Raw genomic sequence first — 27,867 nt, 5'->3', positions numbered from 1 at the left:
ACAAATATGGTGACAAGGATCGCCTTGGAAGACGCCCGCTTCACCTTTTATTGTTGATGACACACCTGTAGAAGTCATTGTACAACCATACACGTACAAAACTAACTGTTGTTCTATAATGAATAGCCAGTTCAGAGGTGTCGCAAGGTACCAGAGAAGGGATGAGGCTATGCAAATAACCCTCTTGTCTGCTTTGAAAAAAAAAAATCCTCTTTGATTTTTAGAACGATACGTAATTACTATGTACAATGAATTTGTTTTTCGATAATCTACATTGCATGAACAACATTAACTGTTAGTCGAAATCGAACATAATTGTTTAAGTATACAAAATTGAACTCTGCATGGATTTGGCTAACTCTGAAACCAAAGCCATGGCACCTAAAAGTCAAAGTTAGTTGAATTGGCTGAGATATGATAAACATAGCATGGGAACCTCTAAATCTTGTTCATGATAATCTGAACGACAATTCAGGCTGCCATTATGGTATCCTTAGCCTGTATACTCGGGGCTTGCAGCCAAACAAGCTTGCTTTCATGTAGGTCCCGTCATACTTTTCTTTGTTCAACCCTATTTCGAGATGTGGTTGTTCTTGTAATGATCATTTTCTATTGGCTGACAATATGAATACATCAGATCTCCTGGACTTTGATAATTGTAATGACGCCTTTAATACGCGTGCGTTCACAACTTATAGTTGGCGTCCATAGCAACGGCACTATGAGAATTGTGATGAGGCTTACTTTAGAAAACCGTTTGTTTGGAAACTTTCATGGTCCATTTGTGATCTTCGCATTCAGTCAACCACATCACTGAACCAATTCTTTTAAAGGACCTGCCTAGTCTGTATTCACATTTTATCCATACACACATTTGCATTTTATAGTAGAGTGAAATTTGTGAAAAAAAAAATGTATATAAATTCATTTCCATAGTGGCATTTTCGAGAGAAAGTTTGGAACCGGGGGGAAGGTGCATGGTGCATTGCACTGCTGGCCCATGACACAACCATAGGGAGTATTGATCACTGGCCGAAACTCCCGGTGCCTGGTGGAGAAAGACAGTGTAGGCCTACTGATGATTCCCCTGGTATAAACGCATGAATTTTATATCATCACATGTTTGTTTTTATCCTGACAATGTCTTTAAAAGCATCATTTTCTGTCACTTCATTTAAGTCATCCTTATTTCCTTTCTAAACGAAATGTAGCGCATCGTACAAAGTTCAGAGAAAATTTTGCTTTTATGGCAGAGATTAAAAAAAGACAAATTATAAACTTCACATATCTAGTGATACACACACACAGACACACACAGACACACACACACACACACACATACACACACACACATCAATAATATAAATTCTGCACATAATGGCCAGATACAATAAAGAAAAACTTGTCGAATGTGAATCCTCAAAGAAACTGGAATTGTTATAATGACGTTGCAAGTAGGAATGACAGCGACTTAGGGTATAGTGATTTGTTCAGGGTTTCTGTTTCGGATTAGTTAGGTTAGTTATAGGTCTTTTTGTCTTAGTTTCTTTGTTTCATCCATTTTCAATGTATATCAGTCAATCGATCATATAATAATTTCTTGTATTACGTATGGGGGATTGCACCCTACAAGCCCAGCTTTTTAGCATTCCTCCCCATTTCCAACATTTTCGTATACTTACAATTTTTCTGTAAACCTATCCTTTGTATTATGATGAAATCTATGTATTCGATTTCTGTAATATATTCATATGTTTCTGTTGGAAATGAAAAATAAATAAATGAATGAAATGAATGAAAGGAATTAGGAAGGGAGGGAAAGGAAAGAAAGACACGTGACATGCACACTGCCCTACTTTGGCAAAAGGAAGCAAGTGACATACCATCCGAATTTGAGCTTTTGATGTTTTCGTAATGCACATAATGAGCTCTTCTTCCAGGCAAAATTCCATGCAGAAGCACTCATCCTACTAAGAGATATGTTAGATAAGACATCATGATAGTCCATTGACGTCAGTGTAAATGATAGACACATTTTGGTCTATTAGAAGAAATGTCACTTTTGTCACTTGTAGCTTCCTTTTGCCAAAGTAGGGCAGCACAGTTACGAGGCAACACAATGTAGATAGGGAGATGACACGAAGATTATAGTCAATGCACCCAATAAAGCAAAATACTCATAAACAATCTACACTGAGTTTCGGTTGTTGAAAAATTAAGAAAATCATAAAAAAAGAGTGACAAGGAATTTTGTAACGGTTATGAGAATTATGGCCTATCTGGGCGCATAACGGTTAAATGATTTATAAAAAAAAAAATACATATAAACAGTATTTTGCATTAAATAAGTATGTAAACTCAAAGGAGTGTTTAGTAGGATTGTCGATGGAAAATCTATTTCTGGAAAACTTGAATTCCCAAACTGTGTGCCATCGAATTGATGTTGTCACTGTAATTATATTGCCCAGAGGAATAGGGAGCCTACCTTCTATTCTTTCTTTTTTTAGATTCTATATTTTACAGAGCGCGGGATCTGTATGTATGAGAACGTGGAGCAGTGCTCCAATTAACGTATTATTTTGTCGTGTCAATTATTTGTATAGTAAGGTTAGCTCAATAGCTCCTTAATGAAAAAACCGAGTTTAATAATAAAATCTTTAAAAAAAAATCTAGTAGCCAACTTCAAATTTAAATCGTGTTTCAATAGAATTTGACTGGAAAAAAAATGTAAAAAAATCCTCTTCTGTAATAGGGTAAGTTAAGTAACCGCAACGCCACTAAGTACACACACACACACACACACACACACACACATACTCACATGCACACATATATCTATGTATATGCCACAGAGGCAACACAGGTGGAATTCCCCAGCCATCTTTAAAAGGACCTTTATAACTACGTTCATGAACTTCTCCAGAAGACAAAACATATTATTGAAGGTACGAAAGAAAGAAAGAAACTCTTGCAATGGTTTGGTAGACAAAGGCTGCTCGATTTTCAACTCCACGTGAGGAAAACGGCGCCATCACCGAAACGGTGCAGTCATACTTAACCGATTTTGTATTAAAGCATCTATTAAACTATTTTTGGGTCAGACATGGAGCTCTAGTAACCGTGACGCCACTACTATTCAAGTGCCACTTCTGTTGACTTTTTTTTTTCGTTCAATTTCATATCACAAAATTCACGTTCACAGAAACAAAAATAAAACATTATACAAAGACAAACTGCATTATACACAAACATTATACAAAATAATGTAAATCTTACATTATACCATGTACACAAAGACAAAATGCAGTATACACAAACAGTGGCGTATCTAGGAGGGGGGGGGGGGCAAGAGGGCACGTGCCCCGGGCGCCACTCCTTGGGGGCGCCAAAAACGGAAAAAACGGAAGAAAAAAAAAAACGAAGAAGAAAAAAAAAACCGCCCGAAAAACCAAGAAGAAGAAGGAAAAAAAAAATCTCTCCAGGAACGGGGGGGGGGGGGTGGCAGAAAACCAAATCAAACTAGATAAAAACAAAACATGATGATGATGCGGACAAATGACAATGTTTATTGTGTTCATCCAAGAATTCCGTGTTTTGTAAGGTGAAATACAAAAATTTTCTGCTCGCTCGCTGCACTCGCTCGCCAAATACTATATAAGAAAAAGAAGATAAGAACAAAACGTGATGATGACGCGGACAAAATGACAATGTATTTTGTGTTCACACGGGAGTATCTTATCATGTCCTCAGTTTGTTGTTATATTAATCGTTATCTATAAGGCCGTCACTAACAAATATCTTGATTAGAATTGTAAGATTTAATAAGCAAAAAATGACAAGAATTCCATGTTTTGTGAGCTGAAATACAAATTTTCGGCTCGCTCGCTGTGCTCGCTCGCCAAAATTTATCAAAATTTATTACATTTAAATCACCCTCAAAACACCCGCTCAAAACACCCGTCATGTGGACTTTTTTTTTTTTAAAGTCCATACCGGGGTGGGCTTGGGGTTGAACACTTTTTCAGAAATTAGGGGCGCAATTTTCGCGCTTGCCCCGGGCGCCTTTTTCCCTAGATACGCCACTGTACACAAACATTGTGCAAAATACCGTCAAACTTACATTGTGACTCTTATTTGACCAAAGAAACGAAATCCGTTTTTTTACTAGCATACTCACGCACACGCACACATACGAACATTACATTCTTCTAACAAGCTTTAAGGATATGAAAGTTTGCACAAGCTAACTAGGCATATGCCATTTTTTGTATCTGAATTTGTTTCCCTGCCCGATAAATCAACTATATAGAATGGTATCGAAATTAGGTTGTTGTTGTTTGTTTTTTCAGAAAAAAAATAAGGAAAAAAAGGAGAGAAAAAAAAAAGGCTTCGCCTTTATGCAAGTCCGAAATAAGCAGAACGGGCAGGTATATTACATATTATCATATACCTCATTTATAGAATCCTCTCATCTGATTGGTTAAAAGGGGAGTCATGAAAATAGCTGTACCCCATTTTTGATTTACTGGGCGCGTTTTTTTTAAGACGGCATAGATTGGGGCATGGCGCGTGTTAAACCTATGGGAAAAACGTTGGGTTAGGGTTTTTGGTTATGGTTATGGTTAGGGTTAGGGTTAGGATTGGGGTTAGGGTTAGGGTTAGGGTTAGGGTTAGGGTTTGATGGTTAGGGTTAGGATTAGGATTAGGGTTAGGTTTAGTTATACACTGCAAAAAGTCCGGTGTTGAATAGTGAACACCGAGCTGGTGTTAAATTTTCGGTGCTCATTTATGGTGTTAAATTAACACCTACGGGTGTCATTTCCAAATTTCAAACTGTTTTTTGAAGAGTTTCTTAGTAACTGCACTTCTTGTTGATTTTTAATTTAAACAAGACGATCAAGAATTTTACATTAAAATACTAGATTTTTGAAAAAATGTGAAAATAAATTTACACCAAAGTAACACCAGCTGGTGTGGTCCCTTATTGAAGCTGGACGGGTGTTAAACCATTGATCTTAACACCAGCAAATTTCAAATCAACACCATGTGGTGTCATTTTTGAATTAACACCAGTACAGTGTCAAAATAACACCAGGTACAGTGTCAAATTAACACCACGAAGTGTCAGGTGAACACTTTTCAACACCATCACAGTGCATTTTTAACACCTGTGGGTGTGGTCCTTTATTGAAGTTTGATCGGTGTTAGATTTAACACCCGTGGTGTTAAATCTAACACCGATGTTTTTACAGTGTAGGGTCCCCGATAGATTTTTAGTTTCCCCAATATGTGCCGTCTAAAAAAAACTGTGCCCTGTAGATAGGTTTGGAGACAGTCGCGACTCCGTACACATAGATCGCTCATAATTTGTACGCACCAATGATACGACCGCCGCGCATTCGATCAGCGTGCTGTAAAAGAGACTAGCGGTCACTGTGCCCTGTGCCCTCTTGCATATAAAACCCTTACCGCTGGACTTACCGCTCCTTTCTAGCGGTATGTCTTCAAATTAGCGGTAAAGCTTATAATCCTTGATGCTGATTGGCTGTGACGCCTAATTTTGACGGTAGTTACCATTGAAATTCAACGGTAACAGGGGCGGATCCAGGGAGGACCGCAACCGGCGCACGCCCCCCCCCCTTTATTTTTTGTTGAAACAAAAGAAATAAAAAGAAAAAAATGGGGGAGGGGTGCGTGCGCCCCCCCCCCCCCTTTAATTTTGTAAACACGCCCCCTCTTTACGGAATTCCTGGATCCGCCCCTGGGTAAGTTTTATGCAACGGGCCTCAGGTTTGGAGACAGTTGCAACCCACAGAACTCTCGCAACCCCGTACACTGTACACGTGATGATCACTCTATGTACGCACGTACGTAGCACCAATGATACGACCGCCGCGCTGTCGATCAGCATTGATTACGAGTGCTGTAAAAGAGACTAGAATCTATATTTTCAGTATCTATATTTCGGAATCTATATTTTTGGTATATAAAACAAATAATGACTGCTTGATATTCGGGGCACAGTTAAAATTATGTAGGACCTCGGTGATGTGAAAACCATAACCAAGCCCTCAGCTTCGCTTCGGGCATAGTTACGATTTTCACATCACCTTTAGCCCATGAGTTTAACTTTTGTGCCCCTTTTGTGCCCCTCATAGCAGTTATTATTTGTATACCCTAAGGTACCCCTAGGGCCTGTTATAGGAGGACGCTATTTTAGTCGTTTTATACTCTGAACAAACGGGCATAATTGTGCGCGATGTGAAATGTACCTCACATTGCACGGAGTAGAACACTACAATATCCAGAATTATTAAAACCGTTTACAAGAACACACAGACACACAGGCACACAGACCGACACACACACAAACACACACACACACACATATATATATATATATATATTTTTTATTTTTTTTTGAAACAAGGAAGGAAAAACTGACCAGAAACAATTGTAATAATAAATAGCGAAAACTTTGAGCACAGAAAATGGGTTTTCATCGGGATTCGAACCCGAGACTTCCGGATTACTAGACCGGTGCTCTACCGACTGAGCTATTGAAAGCCCTAGATCGGTGTTCGTCCCAAACCCTTAATTCTCTTTGCTCGTGTGGTCAGAAGATATAGTGTGTGCATGTGTGCCACACACACACACACACATTAACCTGACATAAACCCAAATGATGTAAATCAACTTTTGGAATAAATGTGAGGGATCGCGGAAGCGATGCAGCTTTTTGTAATATATTTTGAAACAAGGAAGGAAAAACTGACCAGAAACAATTGTAATAATAAATAGCGAAAACTTTGAGGAAAGAAAATGGGTTTTCATAGGGATTCGAACCCGAGACCTCCGGATTACTAGACCGGTGCTCTACCGTTTTCGCTATATATATATATATATATATATATATATATATATATATATATATATATATATATATATATAGATATATATATATATATATATATATATATATATATATATATATATATATATATATATATATGCAGAGAGAGAGAGAGAGAGAGAGGAAGAGAAACATTCAAACCAACTTACATGTATCAACTAAAGGCCGTGTCACACCTTTCCAGGAAAGCTACGCGGGCTTGTTGCGAGTAGGTATTTTCCAGCACGCAGGAGAATTTTCCACGGGCGGACAAGAATGTTTGCACTTGTTTCTTACCTGCTAGACGCGTGCTACTTACCTTCTACTTAGGTGTATTCCGTGTGACCTGCGTGAGAGCTTTGAAACCCATCCATTTTCTGTTACGAGCAACTTACGGGAATTGAGAGGTACCTGCGCTGGAGTTGCCTGCGAGGTGCTGCCGGTAAGGGTCTCCTACTGGTGTTCTGCGTGTAACTCTGCAAGCAAACCCCCACGACTCGCTCGGAACAAGTTTGGAGCATGCTCAAGGCCTTGTCATACCGTGTCTGGGGAAGTCTTGCGGCTTGACTTGCGGGGAAACAAATTTGCTACCCGGAGCTATCTGCGGTTGGTCCGCGCCTGACAGTACCTAGCGCGTATCTCGCCTGTAGTTGCCGGGAGGTGCGCACGCAAGTCCGATTTAACCGCAGCCAAGTTTTGAGCATGATCAAAACTTTTTTCCGGGTGAGTTGCGGGGATGTCCGGGGAGGTCCAGGCAGAACGCCAGTAGGAGTCCCTTTAATAGCGGCAGCAAGTAGGACACATGCACTGACTCGCCCAAATCCTAGTCCGCCCTCAGAAATTGTCCGGTATGCTGCTAATTCCCTACACGCAACAAGCCCGCGTAGCTTGTCCGGAAAGGTGTGACAGGGCCTAAACATGGTTGAGGGTAAAAAGATTTGCATGCGTACCTCCGGGCGACTACGGGTGAGATACGTGCTAGGTACTGTCATGTGCGGGTCATCTGCGGGGACCTCCGGGTAGTAAAAATTGTTCTTCGTAAGTCGCACGGAAGGCTTGCCTGGAAAGGTGTGACACGGCTTTTGTTTAGTAATAGCGATTTATATTTTCACTTATTGTTGATTGCTGCCGTCTTATAGCATGTGCTCTTCATATCGTGAAGTAAACTTGTTATCCTTTCACAGTTTTATTAAACAATTATAAATATATAATGTGCGTATAATATGATAATTATGTATTATTGCAATGTAATAATGACATCTTGTATTTTATTGTATATACAGCAACAGTTGTATGTTACTCCGCAATTCAGCTATTTATATTGTTTGGTTTATAATGATGATACATTATGAAAGGATATTAATAAAATGATTTATGAACGGAATAATTATATGAAAGTGAAATACAGTTGTATATTAATAGTTTTTGTATAGTTGTAAATGTTAGGTAATGTATTATGTTATTATGGTGCATATTATGATACTGTATGTTAATAAGAGTGGGGTTTATTTTTTTCTGTGATATGTCTGTGGTGTATCTGTGATGTATTGAATGTTTATTTTGTTGCGATATCCAATGTATAAAGAATTTCCAGAGTGGACGATAAAGTAATTAATCAATCAATCAATCAATCAATCATTTGGCTGTCACGGCAGTACTGTGTATGAATAACCAGACTGAATTGAAATCAACCAATGTGAAAAGACTCCATTCACAATTGCCATGTGTTTGAGCAATCTGTACGAAAAGTTGAGAGTCGTTCAGGCATGGTTGATCACCAGAGGGCAAATCATAATCATGACGTTATTTCACTATCAAAGAAAAAATGAATATTATTTGTCAAAGTAGGCAGAAGAGGGGTTTGCTTCTTAATCATCTACCCCCCCCCCCCCCATACACACACACGCCCACAAAAAACCCGATATTAAAGGACAGGTTCACCTTCATAAACATAAGGATTGAGAGAATGCAGCAACATTAGTAGAACACATTAGTGAAAGTTTGAGGAAAATTGGACAATCGATGCAAAAGTTATGAATCTTTAAAATTTTTGTGTTGGAACCGCTGGATGAGGAGACTACTAAGGCTCGTGATGTCATATGAGTACAACAGTATGAAGAAAATGTAAAGAAAATTCAACATATTTTCACTTTTTTCGCATAATAGAAGAGCACTTGACTTGCCTCTTTCTAAAGGCAATGGGAATAATATTACCCACAACATATGTCAGTAACGAGTTAGGGGAATGTGTACTTTTTTCAAAAGATGAAATTTGGTGAAATTCTCTTTATATTTTCCTTATATTGTTGTACGCATGTGACATCATACACTGCAGTAGTCTTCTCATCCAGCGGTGACTGCACAAAAACTTCAAAAATTCATAACTTTTGAACGGATTGTCCGATTTCCCTCAAACTTTCAATGATGTGTTCTACAAAATTCTCTCAATCCTTATGTTAATGAAGGTGAACTTGTCCTTAAATGTTTTTTCAAGTTTGTCCTTTTAAGCGTTGCTACTGATTTAGGGCTGAATAAGACTGTCCAAATCTATTTGAAAGTTTATCTCATCATTCTACAAAATAATGGCATATTACATCTGTCTTATATATCAGTTAATTATATTATATATACACATAAAATACATATATATATATATATATATATATATATAGATGTATATATATAATATATACGATAACTTATATGTCCATTGTAATTATCGCTTCTAGAATTGGAGGTGGCAATCAGGCTTTGGATTAGCACATCTTGTTTTTCTGTTATCTTTTATCATTTTTGTATTTTATCTCCTTTTTTTTTCAAACAGGAACTTTCGACGGGTGCACCCTCTCCCTCTCGTCGACCCGCCCCATGGGACCCCGGTGGCTGGCCCGAGTCAAAGGCCCCCGTCACGACCAGGATATGAGGAACCAGAACGCCATGAACCGACGAAGATCAATTTACCAAGGCACCCTCCGGAGAAAATTACTGATTCTTCTCGTTCTGCTGCTCGTCATTCTAGCTGTTGTTATCATTACCCTCGCGGTAGTACTCACACGAGGTATGTGTGGTTGAATTCTATATAGATTAAGATATCATGAATCCGATAATATCCATTCAAAAAAAAAGTCATTATGAGGCCTTCACTGGGGCCGCAGAACCGACTCTTAAAAAAATCGAAAAAAGACGCGAAAACCCATGACTTTCCGAGGATTTGGGAAGGCATGGAAGGGGGAGGGGGAGAGGTTAACGTTGACGTTTGCCAGCCCTCGGCCCTCGGCCCGCAGCCCAAACCCCTCCACACACATACACCAAAAAACAAACAAACAAACAAACAAACAAACAAACAAACAAACAAACAAACGGCCCTTGCTTCCAAGTTGTTGTTTTTTTTTTCGAATTCAAATGAAATTTCCAATAGCACATGTTTGTTATAGATACAGATTCAAACAAAACAAAACAACGTTACCACAGTATCTATTAAAGATTAAAGGGATGGTGCAGTATTGGTGGAGACGGGAATTGGGCTTCTAACTTTTTGCGAGATACCAAGAAAACACTTATGAAATAGTACAAAGCATATTATTCTTAGAGGAATTCAAAGTTTATTTGATGAAAATCGTGTTTGGAATGACTGAAACATCCAAAAACAAAGTAAAACAAAGCGATCGTAAAAAAGTGTGGGCCCCACACTTTATTAGAATCGCTCTGTTTTGGATATCTTTTGGATATACTGTACCATCCCTAGGGATGAAAACACCTAAGAAATAGTACAGAGCATACCATTCTAAGAGGAATTCAAAGTTTTCTTGATGAAATCGGGTTTCGAATGACTGAAACATCCAAAACAAAGTAAAACAAAGCGATCGTAAGAAAAGGTGGGTCCCACACTTTATTAGAATCGCTCTGTTTTGGACATCTCAGTCATTTCAAAATCAATTTTCATCAAATAAACGTTGAATTCCTCATGGAATTGCATGCTCTGTCATATTTCATAAGAGGTTTCTCATTATCTCACCAAATAATGTTAGAAACCTGATAGCAGGTCTCAACCAAAACTATACGATCCCTTTAAAGTTCTACCTACATGCTAATGAATGGGAAGGCACTTCCGGAACATTAAAAGTGGCATGCGTACGATCGAAATTACAATTGATTGATACAGATCAATTCAGTGCTTATTTACGTCGAGGTAGGGCAGTTTGTCAGGCAGTTGCAATGAAAACATCTCGACGGAAGAATTTCATGAATTTGAACGATCGTAATCAGTTTACACATTTATGTAATCTCAAAATACCCCCAAACAACTCATTATTCTCGCGTCAGCTAGCCATGTATTGTTTCTTGATAGACCCTTTCGAGGGGCTTATTGCAAGCAAATTCCAAATGGTGAAAGATGAATTTTGAGCCCTCCTGAGAACTAGGTATATACGAACATGAACATGAATATGTTTATAATTCTTACTTCATGGTGCGACCTCTTCAGTGCAGCAAGTGCTTTTCTAACAGGCCGCTGTTTTTATCAGTGCCTTCAGCATTTCCAAGTACTTTTCTGTTTGTTTATTTGCATTTAGTTTACTTTTTGTAACCGAGTGAAGAAGGGCATTTTGGATAGAAAAGAAAAATATTGGATGAAAATAACAGTGCAGGTCCGAACGATGTACGACTACGTTTTCTAAGTTTGTTTTGCTCTTGCCTGTGTGTGTGTGTGTGTGTGTGTGTGTGTGTGCGTGTGTGTGTGTGTGTGTGTGTGTGTGTGTGTGTGTGGGTGTGTGTGTTGTGTGTGTGCGTGTGTGTTAGTATGTGTGTGTTGATTTGTTTATAATTCTATTTGTTTGTCTGTCTGTCTGGTTTTTTTTTTTCTTACTCATGCCTCCAATCCACAGATTCCAGTGGGGAAATTCTACAAACGACCACTTCGAGCAGCAATACCACAGAGAGTTGGGGAAGAATTAGTGGTGAGCTGTTTTATCCAAACTAACGCTGTCTCTTACTTCGAAGCGCTCTACGAAATGAACTACCACCTCTACTGACTTTATTTTTATTTTTCAGCTTTCTTCCATTTCCTCCGAAAAACAAATGAATTGAGAATATGAATTTGTGACCATATCATTTTGCTGAAAGGCAATGTAAATACTGTCATGTTATATCGTGATCAGCCCTTTTTCTTTTCGAGTGATTATTGGTCATTTTTTCTTCAGTCTTTACAAGACCCTTACACGATCACTTTTATAGAGGAAGATAATAGTCTTAGTTCTATGGAGAGGTAATATGGCGTACATAAGTGATAGTCAAGGAGATATACAACTCAATATCTAAACAATCTGCGTAGGAATTCCTACACTGAATGATGAAGAGTTACTTCTTCTCCATTTTTTTTTTTTTTATTTCTGATGATTACTGTAAGTATGTATTGTTGATTTTGGTATTTTTTTTAAACAAGACATCTGCCATCAGCTAACACATTGTGTTTTCATTCAACCAGCACTTGTCCCGGTATCCACTACCCTGAAACTTGCCAACCAGACCTATATTCCGGACTACTCGACACCAACTTCGCGAGCTTACTTAGACTTAGAGGAAGTTTTGGTCCTGTCGGTAAGAAAAGAATATGACATTCGGATTGCGTGATCTAACAAGATTGATATTATATTTGATACATAGCCAATGACTATCATACCGTATGCCCCCCCCCCTCCCCCCCCCCTCCCCCCCCCCCCCAAAAAAAAAAATACAACGGGACTCTCGACCACTTAACTAAATTGATTGGGGTTTTCTGAAAAATATAATTAAGATGTTATATTCTAAGACCCTGAAATAGCATTCGGACAGTTTATTCATGTTGGAAGTTATCAAGCGAAATTCCGATTGTATTTTTTTTTTTTATGGGGGACATACTGCACAGTACAAATAAAGCACCTCATTGGAGGTAGATCTATAGCTAAATAACAAAAAAAAAAAGATAACGAGAAAACATCTATTAACTTACTTTAAAACAAAGTAGGCTAGTCCTATACCTGATAAATCACCCCACATCAAGATTATCCAGATGTTTTAGAACAGGGTTTATCACGGTATACTTGGATGCCAACAGCAAACTTACAGAGAAATTCACATCTTATTCTGTTCTTGGGAGACGTAAATGTGGGGGCGCTGTTGCATACTGGAAAAGATTCCCGACTCCGAATTGCATTGGAGGACTCGAGTTCGATTCCCGCCTAGTGCTTACGTCCTTGGACAAGATGTTTTCACCTTCTATATCCCTCTCCATCCAGGTGTATAAATGGGTACCTGGCAGCCCTAGCGTAATAATAATGGCAGGGTCCTCTGGTAAAACAGTGGCAACACTGAAGAGATTGCCCTGGATAAAAAGACCTTATCATTATTAATGCCAAGAATCATTGCATTGCACTGACTTCAATGTTGATTGCAGGTTCATTTTGCTCGCATTCAAGAGTAATAACACTTTTGTCATTGACTTCCTTTGCCTGAAAAGGACCGTATTAGAAGTTTAACGTTCCATAGTAATTGATTTATCATTGATTACGTTACTATTATAATTATGTCTAGAAAGTGATAGAGGCTTGATAGGAATGTGTTAAAGGAAAGCATGAAATCATTCGGATGATAATGCACAAAGAAAACTTTATACACGTCCAAAGATACACATTACCCATAAAAGCACACATACACGCATGTTACAGTTCGTTATATTTCGAACACACATACATAGCACACGCACACCCACACACACACACACACACACCTATAAATGGTATTCATTCAATACCATTAAAATGATAATATGACAATATTATAAACTGCTACTGCTGTACAAAGCATAACATAATTTAGACATAATTATTAGTATATTATTCCTTTGTACAACTTTTTCTTTTTCCCGCAGAAGTAAAACTGCATAGCTTGATTATATTATAAACACTTGTCAGATTAGTATCAACTGAAATAAAATGCAAACAATTGTACAGTGAAACAGAATGGAACAATGCCATGATAGGCCATACAAGCCCCCCCCCCCCCCCCCAGCAACTCTCCGCAGCTCCTTAACCTGTTTGTCCAGATACGTTTGTCCAGATCCCTTTGCCCCTCACTGGCCCGGGTCTTGACTAAGAATTAATGTAAGGCCACCAAAATGGAATAGGCTTATACCACTTTTGCTGTTATGTCAGGCTACAAAAAATTCAGCTTTAAAGATTTTAGTGGATCGAACGGGCCACAAGACAAAAAACAACAACAACAACAAACCCAGATATAACATTAAATACACTTACACGTGTACGTGTACATCAAGTCTTGTCTGTTGCCCATGGATGTATCTGCTGATATTACGCTCTGATATTGCTCGTTATATCAACCCAACAGATTGATGAGGCGTTTAGTGCCGATGAAGCAGCGTCAACCTACGTAACGACAGAAGTGACAGGCTTCTCGTAAGTAACATCTCCCTGCGCTCAGCAATGTCCTCAGCCAATGTAAGACTGTCACTATCACTGGCAGGTACTAATGTGTAGATTCCATTGGTCGTTCTCAGAAGTGGTCCCAAAAAGGTTTATCTGTGGTTCCTTCTTAATTGTCACGGATTTGGCTCCTGTGCTGTGTACCATTAGTTCTGGGTCCACGAGACCGACACCCACGAGTCATACAGCCTACGAGTTATACAGCCCACAAATCATACAGCCAATGAGTTCGACACTATTAAAAACAAGACCCATGAGACCGACACAATGAACCCCGTGTTGTATCTGTCGAACTCGTGGGATGTTTTTACCTAGTGTCGCTCTCATGGGCTTTATTTGCCTAGTGTCGAACTTATGGGCTGTATGACTCATGGGTGTCGGTCTTGTGGGATGACCCGTTAGTTCCAAGTCCGCGCATGCACTTTGGTTATACTTTATTCAAATGTCAGAGTTTGCAATCATTCGTTTTGTGTGTGTTTATTTTAGTCTTTGTTTTTTGTTTGTTTGCTTGCTTGTTTTTAATCACAACAGACGTTTGACTTCGAGATATGAGGTCATTTACATTTCGGCTTGTCTACACAAATTGCAAGGCAGTTACTCTGCCTACCTTTCCCCCCATATTTGAAGGGTTGAATTGAATCCGAAGTTCTCACCAAGGACGGAGATTAAAATACTTTGGATAAAAGTAATAGAACGCATGCATTTTGTGAATGTATGGGTTGGTACGTATAAAGGAGGTTGTTTAAGACTCCAGCCATAGTAGGCTCACATTCGTTTTGAAATATCAGCTGCAACTATGTGAGGTTTTGAAAACTATCAAAAGTGAAAAGACAGCTAATATTCATTTATTTTTCAATCATTTCTCGTATGTGTGTGTGTGTGTGTGTGCATGTGTGTTTGCGTCCAGACCCGGAAGTGTCATCGTCGACTGTGTGATCAGCATGCAATACCAGCAGGACAAAGTACCATGTGACAATGAGACGTCAGAGAATTTACAAAAGCTGGCAAGTGAAATCAAAACTTATGCTGTCATATTGTTGTTATTGTTGGGGTTTTTGTGGTTCGACAGTTATCTAAACTGTATTTTCATAGATTTCTGTTATTTTTAACTTTCTAATCGAATGTCTAGAAGAGTCAAAACATTATTTCAACGATTTGTTCTTAGTGTTCATTCAGGATCCCATACCACTTTGATTTCATCCCCTTTCCGTTTTTTTCTCGGTCCGTTAAAACGTTGTTGCATAAATTATTGTAAAAGTAGGTTGCCTTGATACGCATGACATGATACGTGTCTTGATATAGTAAAAAAAAAAAAAAAGGGACGTGAGGTAATGCTCAATGGCCAAAAAAAGTATCTTGTTTTTCCTTTGAATATTTGTAATTGAAAATTGATCATTCTGAAAGTGTTAAGAAAATCTAGAATTCAGTGTACCAGCGATGTAAACTGAAAATTAAAAAAAAAACCCTTACGATTCCCTGTACATTTTTTGTATTTACTAAAAAGATGGAAGATTTGAGGGACGTACACCGTACTCCAAATGAACTTATTCATCAATATGAGAAAAGTTATGCTGTAACTATGATGCTGCTACATTTATTTAAGACAGACGAACGTGTAAAAAATGTCAGATACTTGTATGAAATTGATATGTGCATGAATACCAAACATGCTTGACGATCAAAACTTTATACAGCTCGAGTGGGAGTTTCCATTCGCATTAAACACTATTCTGCGTTACTTCCATATACAGTCTTTAACAATCGACGGTTGGCATTATTTTTATGTAGTGTTTGACTTTGATGTTATTTTGCCCCAGTTTTCAGACACTGCGACAAATTCTGTAAGGAGGGTACTGGAAGAAGCAACAAGCGAGAACTCCTCGTCTGTGCTGGTCAGTCTTGGAGGAAGCCTACAATCCGTTGCCAGCAATCTGACAGGTATTGTTGAAGTTTCCGAAGTGACATCACTTGAACCTCGTCGCTGCACCTACCAGATAGTTGACCAAGATAAATGCATGGAAATTCTTGAAGTGTTCACAATATCGTTGTAGGATTATCGTCAGTAAAGAATTTATAATAAATTTAAGCAAATTTCAGTCAGTACCAATGTGTATGTGTGTAGATGTATTTTACGTAGGGTTTAAGGGAAGCGCGTGAATGTTTAAAAGGAAATACCACGGAACTACCCGCGGAATGACTGGACATTGAGGCTAAGGTTCCTTGTCAAGGGGCACAGCCACTGCTGCCACTGGACACTATAAACCTCAAAACGGAGAGTCCAGTTGGTCTCTTCACGAAGTCAAACGGTTCGCTGTGGACAAGAGCCAGCCTTGAAGTGCGTGAAGGCTGACGTACTAGTATATGTTAAGCCTAAGCCAAATGCCCCTTAAAAGTATACAAACCGAGTTTATGGGACATTTGGCTTGTCATAGACGTATAGCAAATCTGAGATACGATTAACGGCTATTGGCTCATCTTGTTTCTAGGGATTAGCTGTTTTCACATTTCGCGGATATCAAAGGATGCCTTCCCACAAATTGATTGTTAATCATAAATCAACGGCAATTTTGTTTTCAATTTTAAATGCAAGTGTAGGGCTTATTGTCGTTCGGATTATATCAAAAAGAATTAACTTTGATACTGCATATAATGGAATGTAATACTCAATTATGTGAGGGGTACACTTGTCACATTTTTTTTTTTGTACTGCTAAAGATGAACCCCCATCATTTTCCTTGACCGCATGTTACTTGTATTAATATATCCATATTTGCTGGAAATAAATATCATTGAACTTTTAAAATCTGAACACAAAGCAACATTGCAACGCGCGTGCACTCTAATCCACACTCCGTTTTATGCCTGCTATAGAATGTCGATGTAGACCTGTACGTATAATGTAATTAACTCCACAGAAAGGCCAGTGAAACCATATAGGCAACTGCAGAACATGGCTTAATTGCCCGAATTCACGAAGGTGGTACAATTGACACCATGGTTTAAACCATGGACAAAGACCGAAGTTTTCTTCTTTTTTTTTTCTGGGGCACCAAGTGTCGCATGGCCTATTTCGTTACGAAATCAGTCATTTCGTCGACGAAATGGCCATATCATCGACGAAATGACTGATTTCGTAACGAAATAGGCCATGCAAAACTTGGCTCCCCTTAAAAACCACGGTCTTTGTGCATGGTTTAAATCATGGTCTCGATTGTACTACCTAGTTCGTGAATTCGGGCCAATGCGTTTGCTCGTGGGACTTGTTTGCCTACAGTGTCGGACTCATGGGCCTCATTTGCTTATAGTGTCGAACTCATGGGATGTGTGGGTTATGGGCTGGACACTTCGAGGACTGTATGATTAGTGGGCTATATAATTCGTGGGTGTCGTTGTCGTGGGATGACCCATATTTTCCGCTGTGGCCTATGGTTTCATTGGCTTTTCTGTGGTCGAACTTCTGACGTGCACCTGAAAAATACGCCAGCTAGAAACGCCTATGTATTTGATTGAGACAATATTGTATAGTGATCTTTTGATCTGCGGCACAAACGTTAGACGACGCTGATTAGGCGGAAAAAAAAGTAGTGTTCGGCACAAGTACGAGACAGGTGTCTCCATTGCCCAACCCCGGAGGTTGCGTCATCTTAGCGTTCGCGTCCCAGAGCTAATGCTCGCTAATGTCGTCGTGATGATGTACCATTTTTGTGTGCAATCCAATTAAAAACCACAAGCCTGTGTCGCACTACTTTGTCATGTACTCTTTTCGATTGTTAAGGGTGCTCTAACTTTATCAAAGAGAAAATTTGCATTCAGGGGAGATAATGAAGACTTCATGATTCGAGTGCTGACTGTGGTGTCGTTTCTCAATACCACCCCTTTTTTTTTTCCAGATATTCAAATTCGATGGCTGGATTTTGATTGTGACACGGTTGTCACAATATCAGAGGATATAACTGCAGAATTGTCAGCAACAGGTGACCTTTCTCTTCCAACTGATCATACGAGAGTTGAATATTCGATTAAAAAATGATTTTTTTTTAAACACATGTGTATACATATAAGATAATTTCGTATATTATATAGTGTTTCACATGTTTAAACATAATATCATGTAGATAATATGTACATAAAGATATTTATTCATGTGTAGTTTGTGCGTGTGTGTATCTGTGTGTGTGCTTATGTCTGTGTATGTGTTTAAACTTATTTCTTGTGTTTGCCGAGTTCAATAACAAGGTACTTACGAATCCTAAATACAATTTGTCGGTGAGTATGAGTAATAATTGAAACGATAGTCATGCTATCTTCCACTAAAAAAAAAAAAGGAAAATAATTCTTCGGTAAACGACAACCTGTTTGGACGTAATAATGACAAGTAGCCCAACAGGAATGAAATTCACGATGCCCTTTTAATCTTCGTCTCTTCTTTTCAGAGAATTTTACTGTCGAAATTTCAGAACTGAATGATACGGTCACGGTTCTGGGGGAAACTAGCAGAGAAATCGAGATAACTGATAGCCACATGACATCGGATTCAGGTCCAACCAGAGTTACATCGGAGTCAGATCCACTTAATGTAACAACGGATTTAGGTCCGACCGGTGTATCATCGGTTTCAAGTCCGATTAGAGGTACATCAGATTCCAGTCCATCCGATGTTACATCAGATTCAGTTCCTACGAGTGTTACATCTAATTCAAATCCGACCAGTGTTACACGGGATTCAGTCACAACTGGTGTTACAACGGATTCAGGTACGACTAGTGTTACATCGGATTCAGGTACGACCAGTGTTACAACGGATTCAGGCACGACGAGTGTTACATCGGATTCAGGTACGACCAGTGTAACATCGGATTCAGGTACGACCAGTCTTGCAATCCATTCAATTACGACCAGTCTTACAACGGAGTCAGGTACGACTGGTGTTACATCGGATTCAGTTCCGACAAGTGTAACCAGGGATTCAGGAACGAACAGTATTACAACGGATTCAGATACGACCAGTGTTACAACGGATTCAGATACAACCAGTGTTACATCACATGCCGGTACGACTAATGTGACGTCTGATTCAGTTCCGACAAGTGTTACTTGGTATTCAGGTAGGACCAGTGTTACAACGGATTCAGGTACGACCAGTGTTACAAAAGATTCAACGACCAGTGTTACATCGGATTCAACGGATTCCACGTCCAGTGTTACATCGGATTCAGGTACGACCAGTCATACAACAGATCTATTTACGACCAGTCTTACAACTGATACAGGTACGACTAGTGTTACATCGGATTCGGTTCCGACAAGTGTTACCTGGAATTTAGGTACGACCAGCGCTACAACGGATTCAGGTTCGACCAGTGTTACGTCAGATTCATTTACGACAACGGTTACAACAGATTCAGAAACGACCAGTGTTACATCGGATTCATTTACGACCAGGGTTACAACGGATTCAACGACCAGTGTTACATCGGATTCAGGTACGACCAGTGTTACATCTGATTCATTTACGACTAGGGTTACAACGGATTCAGGTACGACCAGTGTTACATCAGATTCATTTACGACCAGGGTTACAACAGATTCCACGACCAGTGTTACATCGGATTCAGGTACGACCAGTCATACAACAGATCTATTTACCACCAGTCTTACAACAGATGCAGGTACGACTAGTGTTACATCGGATTCAGTTCCCACAAGTGTTACCTGGGATTCAGGTACGACCAGTGTTACAACGGATTCAGGTTCGACCAGTGTTACAACGGATTCAGGTTCGACCAGTGTTACATCAGATTCTTTTACGACCAGGGTTACAATGGATTCAACGACCAGTGTTACATCAGATGGAGGTTCAACCAGTGTTACATCAGATTCATTTACGACCAGGGTTACAACAGATGAAACGACCAGTGTTACATCGGATTCAGGTACGACCAGTCATACAAAAGATCTATTCACGACCAGTCTTACAACAGATGCAGGTTCGACCAGTGTTACATCAGATTCATTTACGACCAGGGTTACAACGGATGCAACGACCAGTGTTACATCGGATTCAGGTACGAACAGTCATACAACAGATCTATTTACGACCAGTCTTACAACAGATTCAGGTACGACCAGGGTTACATCACATTCATTTACGACCAGGGTTACAACGGATTCAACGACCAGTGTTACATCGGATTCAGGTACGACCAGTCATACAACAGATCTATTTACCACCGGTCTTACAACAGATGCAGGTACTACTAGTGTTACATCGGATTCAGTTCCGACAAGTGTTACCTGGGATTCAGATACGACCAGCGTTACATCGGATTCAGGTTCGACCAGTGTTACATCAGATCCTTTTACGACCAGGGTTACAACGGATTCAACGACCAGTGTTGCATCGGATTCAGGTACGACCAGTCATACAACAGATCTATTAACCACCAGTCTTACAACAGATGCAGGTACGACTAGAGTTACATCGGATTCAGTTCCCACAAGTGTTACCTGGGATTCAGGTACGACCAGCGTTACAACGGATTCAACGACCAGTGTTACATGCGATTCATTTACGACCAGGGTTACAACGGATTCCACGACCAGTGTTACATCGGATTCAGGTACGACCAGTCATACAACAGATCTATTTACCACCAGTCTTACAACAGATGCAGATACGACTAGTGTTACATCGGATTCAGTTCCGACAAGTGTTACCTGGGATTCAGGGACGACCAGTGTTACATCAGATTCATTTACGACCAGGGTTACAACGGATTCAACGACCAGTGTTACATCGGATTCAGGTACGACCAGTGTTACATCTGATTCATTTACGACCAGGGTTACAACGGATTCAACGACCAGTGTTACATCGGATTCAGGTACGACCAGTGTTACATCTGATTCATTTACGACCAGGGTTACAACGGATTCAGATACGACCAGTGTTACATCAGATTCATTTACGACCAGGGTTACAACGGATTCCACGACCAGTGTTACATCGGATTCAGGTACGACCAGTCATACAACAGATCTATTTACTACCAGTCTCACAACAGATGCAGGTACGACTAGTGTTACATCGGATTCAGTTCCGACAAGTGTTACCTGGGATTCAGGGACGACCAGTGTTACATCAGATTCATTTACGACCAGGGTTACAACGGATTCAACGACCAGTGTTACATCGGATTCAGGTACGACCAGTGTTACATCTGATTCATTTACGACCTGGGTTACAACGGATTCAGATACGACCAGTGTTACATCAGATTCATTTACGACCAGGGTTACAACGGATTCCACGACCAGTGTTACATCGGATTCAGGTACGACCAGTCATACAACAGATCTATTTACTACCAGTCTCACAACAGATGCAGGTACGACTAGTGTTACATCGGATTCAGTTCCGACAAGTGTTACCTGGGATTCAGGGACGACCAGTGTTACATCAGATTCATTTACGACCAGGGTTACAACGGATTCAACGACCAGTGTTACATCGGATTCAGGTACGACCAGTGTTACATCTGATTCATTTACGACCAGGGTTACAACGGATTCAACGACCAGTGTTACATCGGATTCAGGTACGACCAGTGTTACATCTGATTCATTTACGACCTGGGTTACAACGGATTCAGATACGACCAGTGTTACATCAGATTCATTTACGACCAGGGTTACAACGGATTCCACGTCCAGTGTTACATCGGATTCAGGTACGACCAGTCATACAACAGATCTATTAACCACCAGTCTTACAACAGATGCAGGTACGACTAGAGTTACATCGGATTCAGTTCCCACAAGTGTTACCTGGGATTCAGGTACGACCAGCGTTACAACGGATTCAACGACCAGTGTTACATCCGATTCATTTACGACCAGGGTTACAACGGATTCCACGACCAGTGTTACATCGGATTCAGGTACGACCAGTCATACAACAGATCTATTTACCACCAGTCTTACAACAGATGCAGATACGACTAGTGTTACATCGGATTCAGGTACGACCAGTGTTACATCTGATTCATTTACGACCTGGGTTACAACGGATTCAGATACGACCAGTGTTACATCAGATTCAGGTACGACCAGTGTTACATCTGATTCATTTACGACCTGGGTTACAACGGATTCAGATACGACCAGTGTTACATCAGATTCATTTACGACCAGGGTTACAACGGATTCCACGTCCAGTGTTACATCGGATTCAGGTACGACCAGTCATACAACAGATCTATTAACCACCAGTCTTACAACAGATGCAGGTACGACTAGAGTTACATCGGATTCAGTTCCCACAAGTGTTACCTGGGATTCAGGTACGACCAGCGTTACAACGGATTCAGGTACGACCAGTGTTACATCTGATTCATTTACGACCAGGGTTACAACGGATTCAACGACCAGTGTTACATCGGATTCAGGTACGACCAGTGTTACATCTGATTCATTTACGACCTGGGTTACAACGGATTCAGATACGACCAGTGTTACATCAGATTCATTTACGACCAGGGTTACAACGGATTCCACGTCCAGTGTTACATCGGATTCAGGTACGACCAGTCATACAACAGATCTATTAACCACCAGTCTTACAACAGATGCAGGTACGACTAGAGTTACATCGGATTCAGTTCCCACAAGTGTTACCTGGGATTCAGGTACGACCAGCGTTACAACGGATTCAACGACCAGTGTTACATCCGATTCATTTACGACCAGGGTTACAACAGATTCCACGACCAGTGTTACATCGGATTCAGGTACGACCAGTCATACAACAGATCTATTTACCACCAGTCTTACAACAGATGCAGATACGACTAGTGTTACATCGGATTCAGTTCCGACAAGTGTTACCTGGGATTCAGGGACGACCAGTGTTACATCGGATTCATTTACGACCAGGGTTACAACGGATTCAACGACCAGTGTTACATCGGATTCAGGTACGACCAGTGTTACATCTGATTCATTTACGACCAGGGTTACAACGGATTCAACGACCAGTGTTACATCGGATTCAGGTACGACCAGTGTTACATCTGATTCATTTACGACCAGGGTTACAACGGATTCAGATACGACCAGTGTTACATCAGATTCATTTACGACCAGGGTTACAACGGATTCCACGACCAGTGTTACATCGGATTCAGGTACGACCAGTCATACAACAGATCTATTTACTACCAGTCTCACAACAGATGCAGGTACGACTAGTGTTACATCGGATTCAGTTCCGACAAGTGTTACCTGGGATTCAGGGACGACCAGTGTTACATCAGATTCATTTACGACCAGGGTTACAACGGATTCAACGACCAGTGTTACATCGGATTCAGGTACGACCAGTGTTACATCTGATTCATTTACGACCAGGGTTACAGCGGATTCAACGACCAGTGTTACATCGGATTCAGGTACGACCAGTGTTACATCTGATTCATTTACGACCTGGGTTACAACGGATTCAGATACGACCAGTGTTACATCAGATTCATTTACGACCAGGGTTACAACGGATTCCACGACCAGTGTTACATCGGATTCAGGTACGACCAGTCATACAACAGATCTATTTACTACCAGTCTCACAACAGATGCAGGTACGACTAGTGTTACATCGGATTCAGTTCCGACAAGTGTTACCTGGGATTCAGGGACGACCAGTGTTACATCAGATTCATTTACGACCAGGGTTACAACGGATTCAACGACCAGTGTTACATCGGATTCAGGTACGACCAGTGTTACATCTGATTCATTTACGACCAGGGTTACAACGGATTCAACGACCAGTGTTACATCGGATTCAGGTACGACCAGTGTTACATCTGATTCATTTACGACCTGGGTTACAACGGATTCAGATACGACCAGTGTTACATCAGATTCATTTACGACCAGGGTTACAACGGATTCCACGTCCAGTGTTACATCGGATTCAGGTACGACCAGTCATACAACAGATCTATTAACCACCAGTCTTACAACAGATGCAGGTACGACTAGAGTTACATCGGATTCAGTTCCCACAAGTGTTACCTGGGATTCAGGTACGACCAGCGTTACAACGGATTCAGGTACGACCAGTGTTACATCTGATTCATTTACGACCAGGGTTACAACGGATTCAACGACCAGTGTTACATCGGATTCAGGTACGACCAGTGTTACATCTGATTCATTTACGACCTGGGTTACAACGGATTCAGATACGACCAGTGTTACATCAGATTCATTTACGACCAGGGTTACAACGGATTCCACGTCCAGTGTTACATCGGATTCAGGTACGACCAGTCATACAACAGATCTATTAACCACCAGTCTTACAACAGATGCAGGTACGACTAGAGTTACATCGGATTCAGTTCCCACAAGTGTTACCTGGGATTCAGGTACGACCAGCGTTACAACGGATTCAACGACCAGTGTTACATCCGATTCATTTACGACCAGGGTTACAACAGATTCCACGACCAGTGTTACATCGGATTCAGGTACGACCAGTCATACAACAGATCTATTTACCACCAGTCTTACAACAGATGCAGATACGACTAGTGTTACATCGGATTCAGTTCCGACAAGTGTTACCTGGGATTCAGGGACGACCAGTGTTACATCAGATTCATTTACGACCAGGGTTACAACGGATTCAACGACCAGTGTTACATCGGATTCAGGTACGACCAGTGTTACATCTGATTCATTTACGACCAGGGTTACAACGGATTCAACGACCAGTGTTACATCGGATTCAGGTACGACCAGTGTTACATCTGATTCATTTACGACCAGGGTTACAACGGATTCAGATACGACCAGTGTTACATCAGATTCATTTACGACCAGGGTTACAACGGATTCCACGACCAGTGTTACATCGGATTCAGGTACGACCAGTCATACAACAGATCTATTTACTACCAGTCTCACAACAGATGCAGGTACGACTAGTGTTACATCGGATTCAGTTCCGACAAGTGTTACCTGGGATTCAGGGACGACCAGTGTTACATCAGATTCATTTACGACCAGGGTTACAACGGATTCAACGACCAGTGTTACATCGGATTCAGGTACGACCAGTGTTACATCTGATTCATTTACGACCAGGGTTACAGCGGATTCAACGACCAGTGTTACATCGGATTCAGGTACGACCAGTGTTACATCTGATTCATTTACGACCTGGGTTACAACGGATTCAGATACGACCAGTGTTACATCAGATTCATTTACGACCAGGGTTACAACGGATTCCACGACCAGTGTTACATCGGATTCAGGTACGACCAGTCATACAACAGATCTATTTACTACCAGTCTCACAACAGATGCAGGTACGACTAGTGTTACATCGGATTCAGTTCCGACAAGTGTTACCTGGGATTCAGGGACGACCAGTGTTACATCAGATTCATTTACGACCAGGGTTACAACGGATTCAACGACCAGTGTTACATCGGATTCAGGTCCGACCAGGGTTACAACGGATTCAACGACCAGTGTTACATCGGATTCAGGTACGACCAGTGTTACATCTGATTCATTTACGACCTGGGTTACAACGGATTCAGATACGACCAGTGTTACATCAGATTCATTTACGACCAGGGTTACAACGGATTCCACGTCCAGTGTTACATCGGATTCAGGTACGACCAGTCATACAACAGATCTATTTACTACCAGTCTCACAACAGATGCAGGTACGACTAGTGTTACATCGGATTCAGTTCCGACAAGTGTTACCTGGGATTCAGGGACGACCAGTGTTACATCAGATTCATTTACGACCAGGGTTACAACGGATTCCATGACCAGTGTTACATCGGATTCAGGTACGACCAGTCATACAACAGATCTGTTTACGACCATTCTTAGAAGAGATGCAGGTACGACTAGTGTTACATCGGATTCAGTTCCGACAAGCGTTACCTGGGATTCAGGTACGACCAGTGTTACATCTGATTCATTTACGACCTGGGTTACAACGGATTCAGATACGACCAGTGTTACATCAGATTCATTTACGACCAGGGTTACAACGGATGAAACGACCAGTGTTACATTGGATTCAGGTACGACCAGTCATACAACAGATCTATTTACTACCAGTCTCACAACAGATGCAGGTACGACTAGTGTTACATCGAATTCCGTTCCGAAAAGTGTTACCTGGGATTCGTTTATGACCAGTGTTACAACGGATTCTGATACAACCAGTGTTACATCAGATGCAGGTACGACTATTGTTACATCTGATTCAGTTCCGACAAGTGTTATCTGGGATTCAAGTACGACCAGTGTTACAACGGATTCAGGTACGGCCAGTGTTACATCAGATTCATTTATGACCAGGGTTACAACGGATTCATTGACCAGTGTTACATCGGACCCAGGAACGAATCTTGCTACTTTTACGGTGTATGAAGGTAGGTGAAGTCTAACAAATTACCCACTTATGAGTATTTACTATTTAAATTCGTGCTAGTATTTCTTTAATGAACATTTGAACTTTAACGTTCTTAAATGATATTATATGAGTTTTTTTTTCTCATGTAGGCCTAATTGCACTAATGTTTGTTTTCATTCTGTCATCTTAAAAAAACACTTCCGTCAAACCGTCTATATTGTAGTTCTAAAACACAAACTTTCTCACATTTCTCCAGCCATACAAGGTAAATTCAATTCAATTCAATTCAAAGTTTATTTCATTTTCCGACAAAACATAAGTTACACTTCTTTTGACAACAGAGAATAAGGTAAACAGAACATTATGTATTGAAAGGAATGTACAACAATTGAGGACCTTATAATAATTATACATTGTTGTAAAAAAAGAAACAGAAGTGATCGAAATGAAGTACATGTATAACTTTGCTTAAAGTGCGAAAAATGGAGAGACCCACTAAAAAGAAATTCAGTAATGTATGGGGAAGGAAATGAATTGAATGGTTGATTCTGTCATTGTTTCCTTCACAAAATATAGAACTTACTGATCGGATAACCACAGCAGAGACAAATCGTGAACCAACAACAACAGCTTCCAACGGTAAGACATGTTGCGATCAAATGGAATGACAAAAAATGAATGAATTTCGACTTACAATCACTTTGATATAATAACCCCTCATCCGAAGAGTTTAATTACATGCATGCATTCTGTAGTCCAGAAAAACAAAACACTGTTAAAATAGTAATAGTGATTCCTAATTTTTGCTGTCAATTTTTAATCATAAACACGCTTACTTGTAGGTCACACCATCTCTTTTGTAGTCACAGAAGACCAATTTTCTCTGATTTTTAAACCTTGGAAGGTTAATGAAATTCAGTGATGTTTTGGAAAGGAATATTGGTTTGAGATGTCGAATCTGTCATTGTTACTTTGTATATAAAACTTAATGATTGGATTACCACAGCCGGCACGAACAGTGAACCAACAACACCACCTTTAGATGT

This window comes from Diadema setosum, chromosome 10, assembly GCF_964275005.1.
Source record: "Diadema setosum chromosome 10, eeDiaSeto1, whole genome shotgun sequence".
In the NCBI taxonomy this organism is placed as follows: Eukaryota; Metazoa; Echinodermata; class Echinoidea; order Diadematoida; family Diadematidae; genus Diadema; species Diadema setosum.
Note: the sequence above shows the minus strand (reverse complement) of the source record.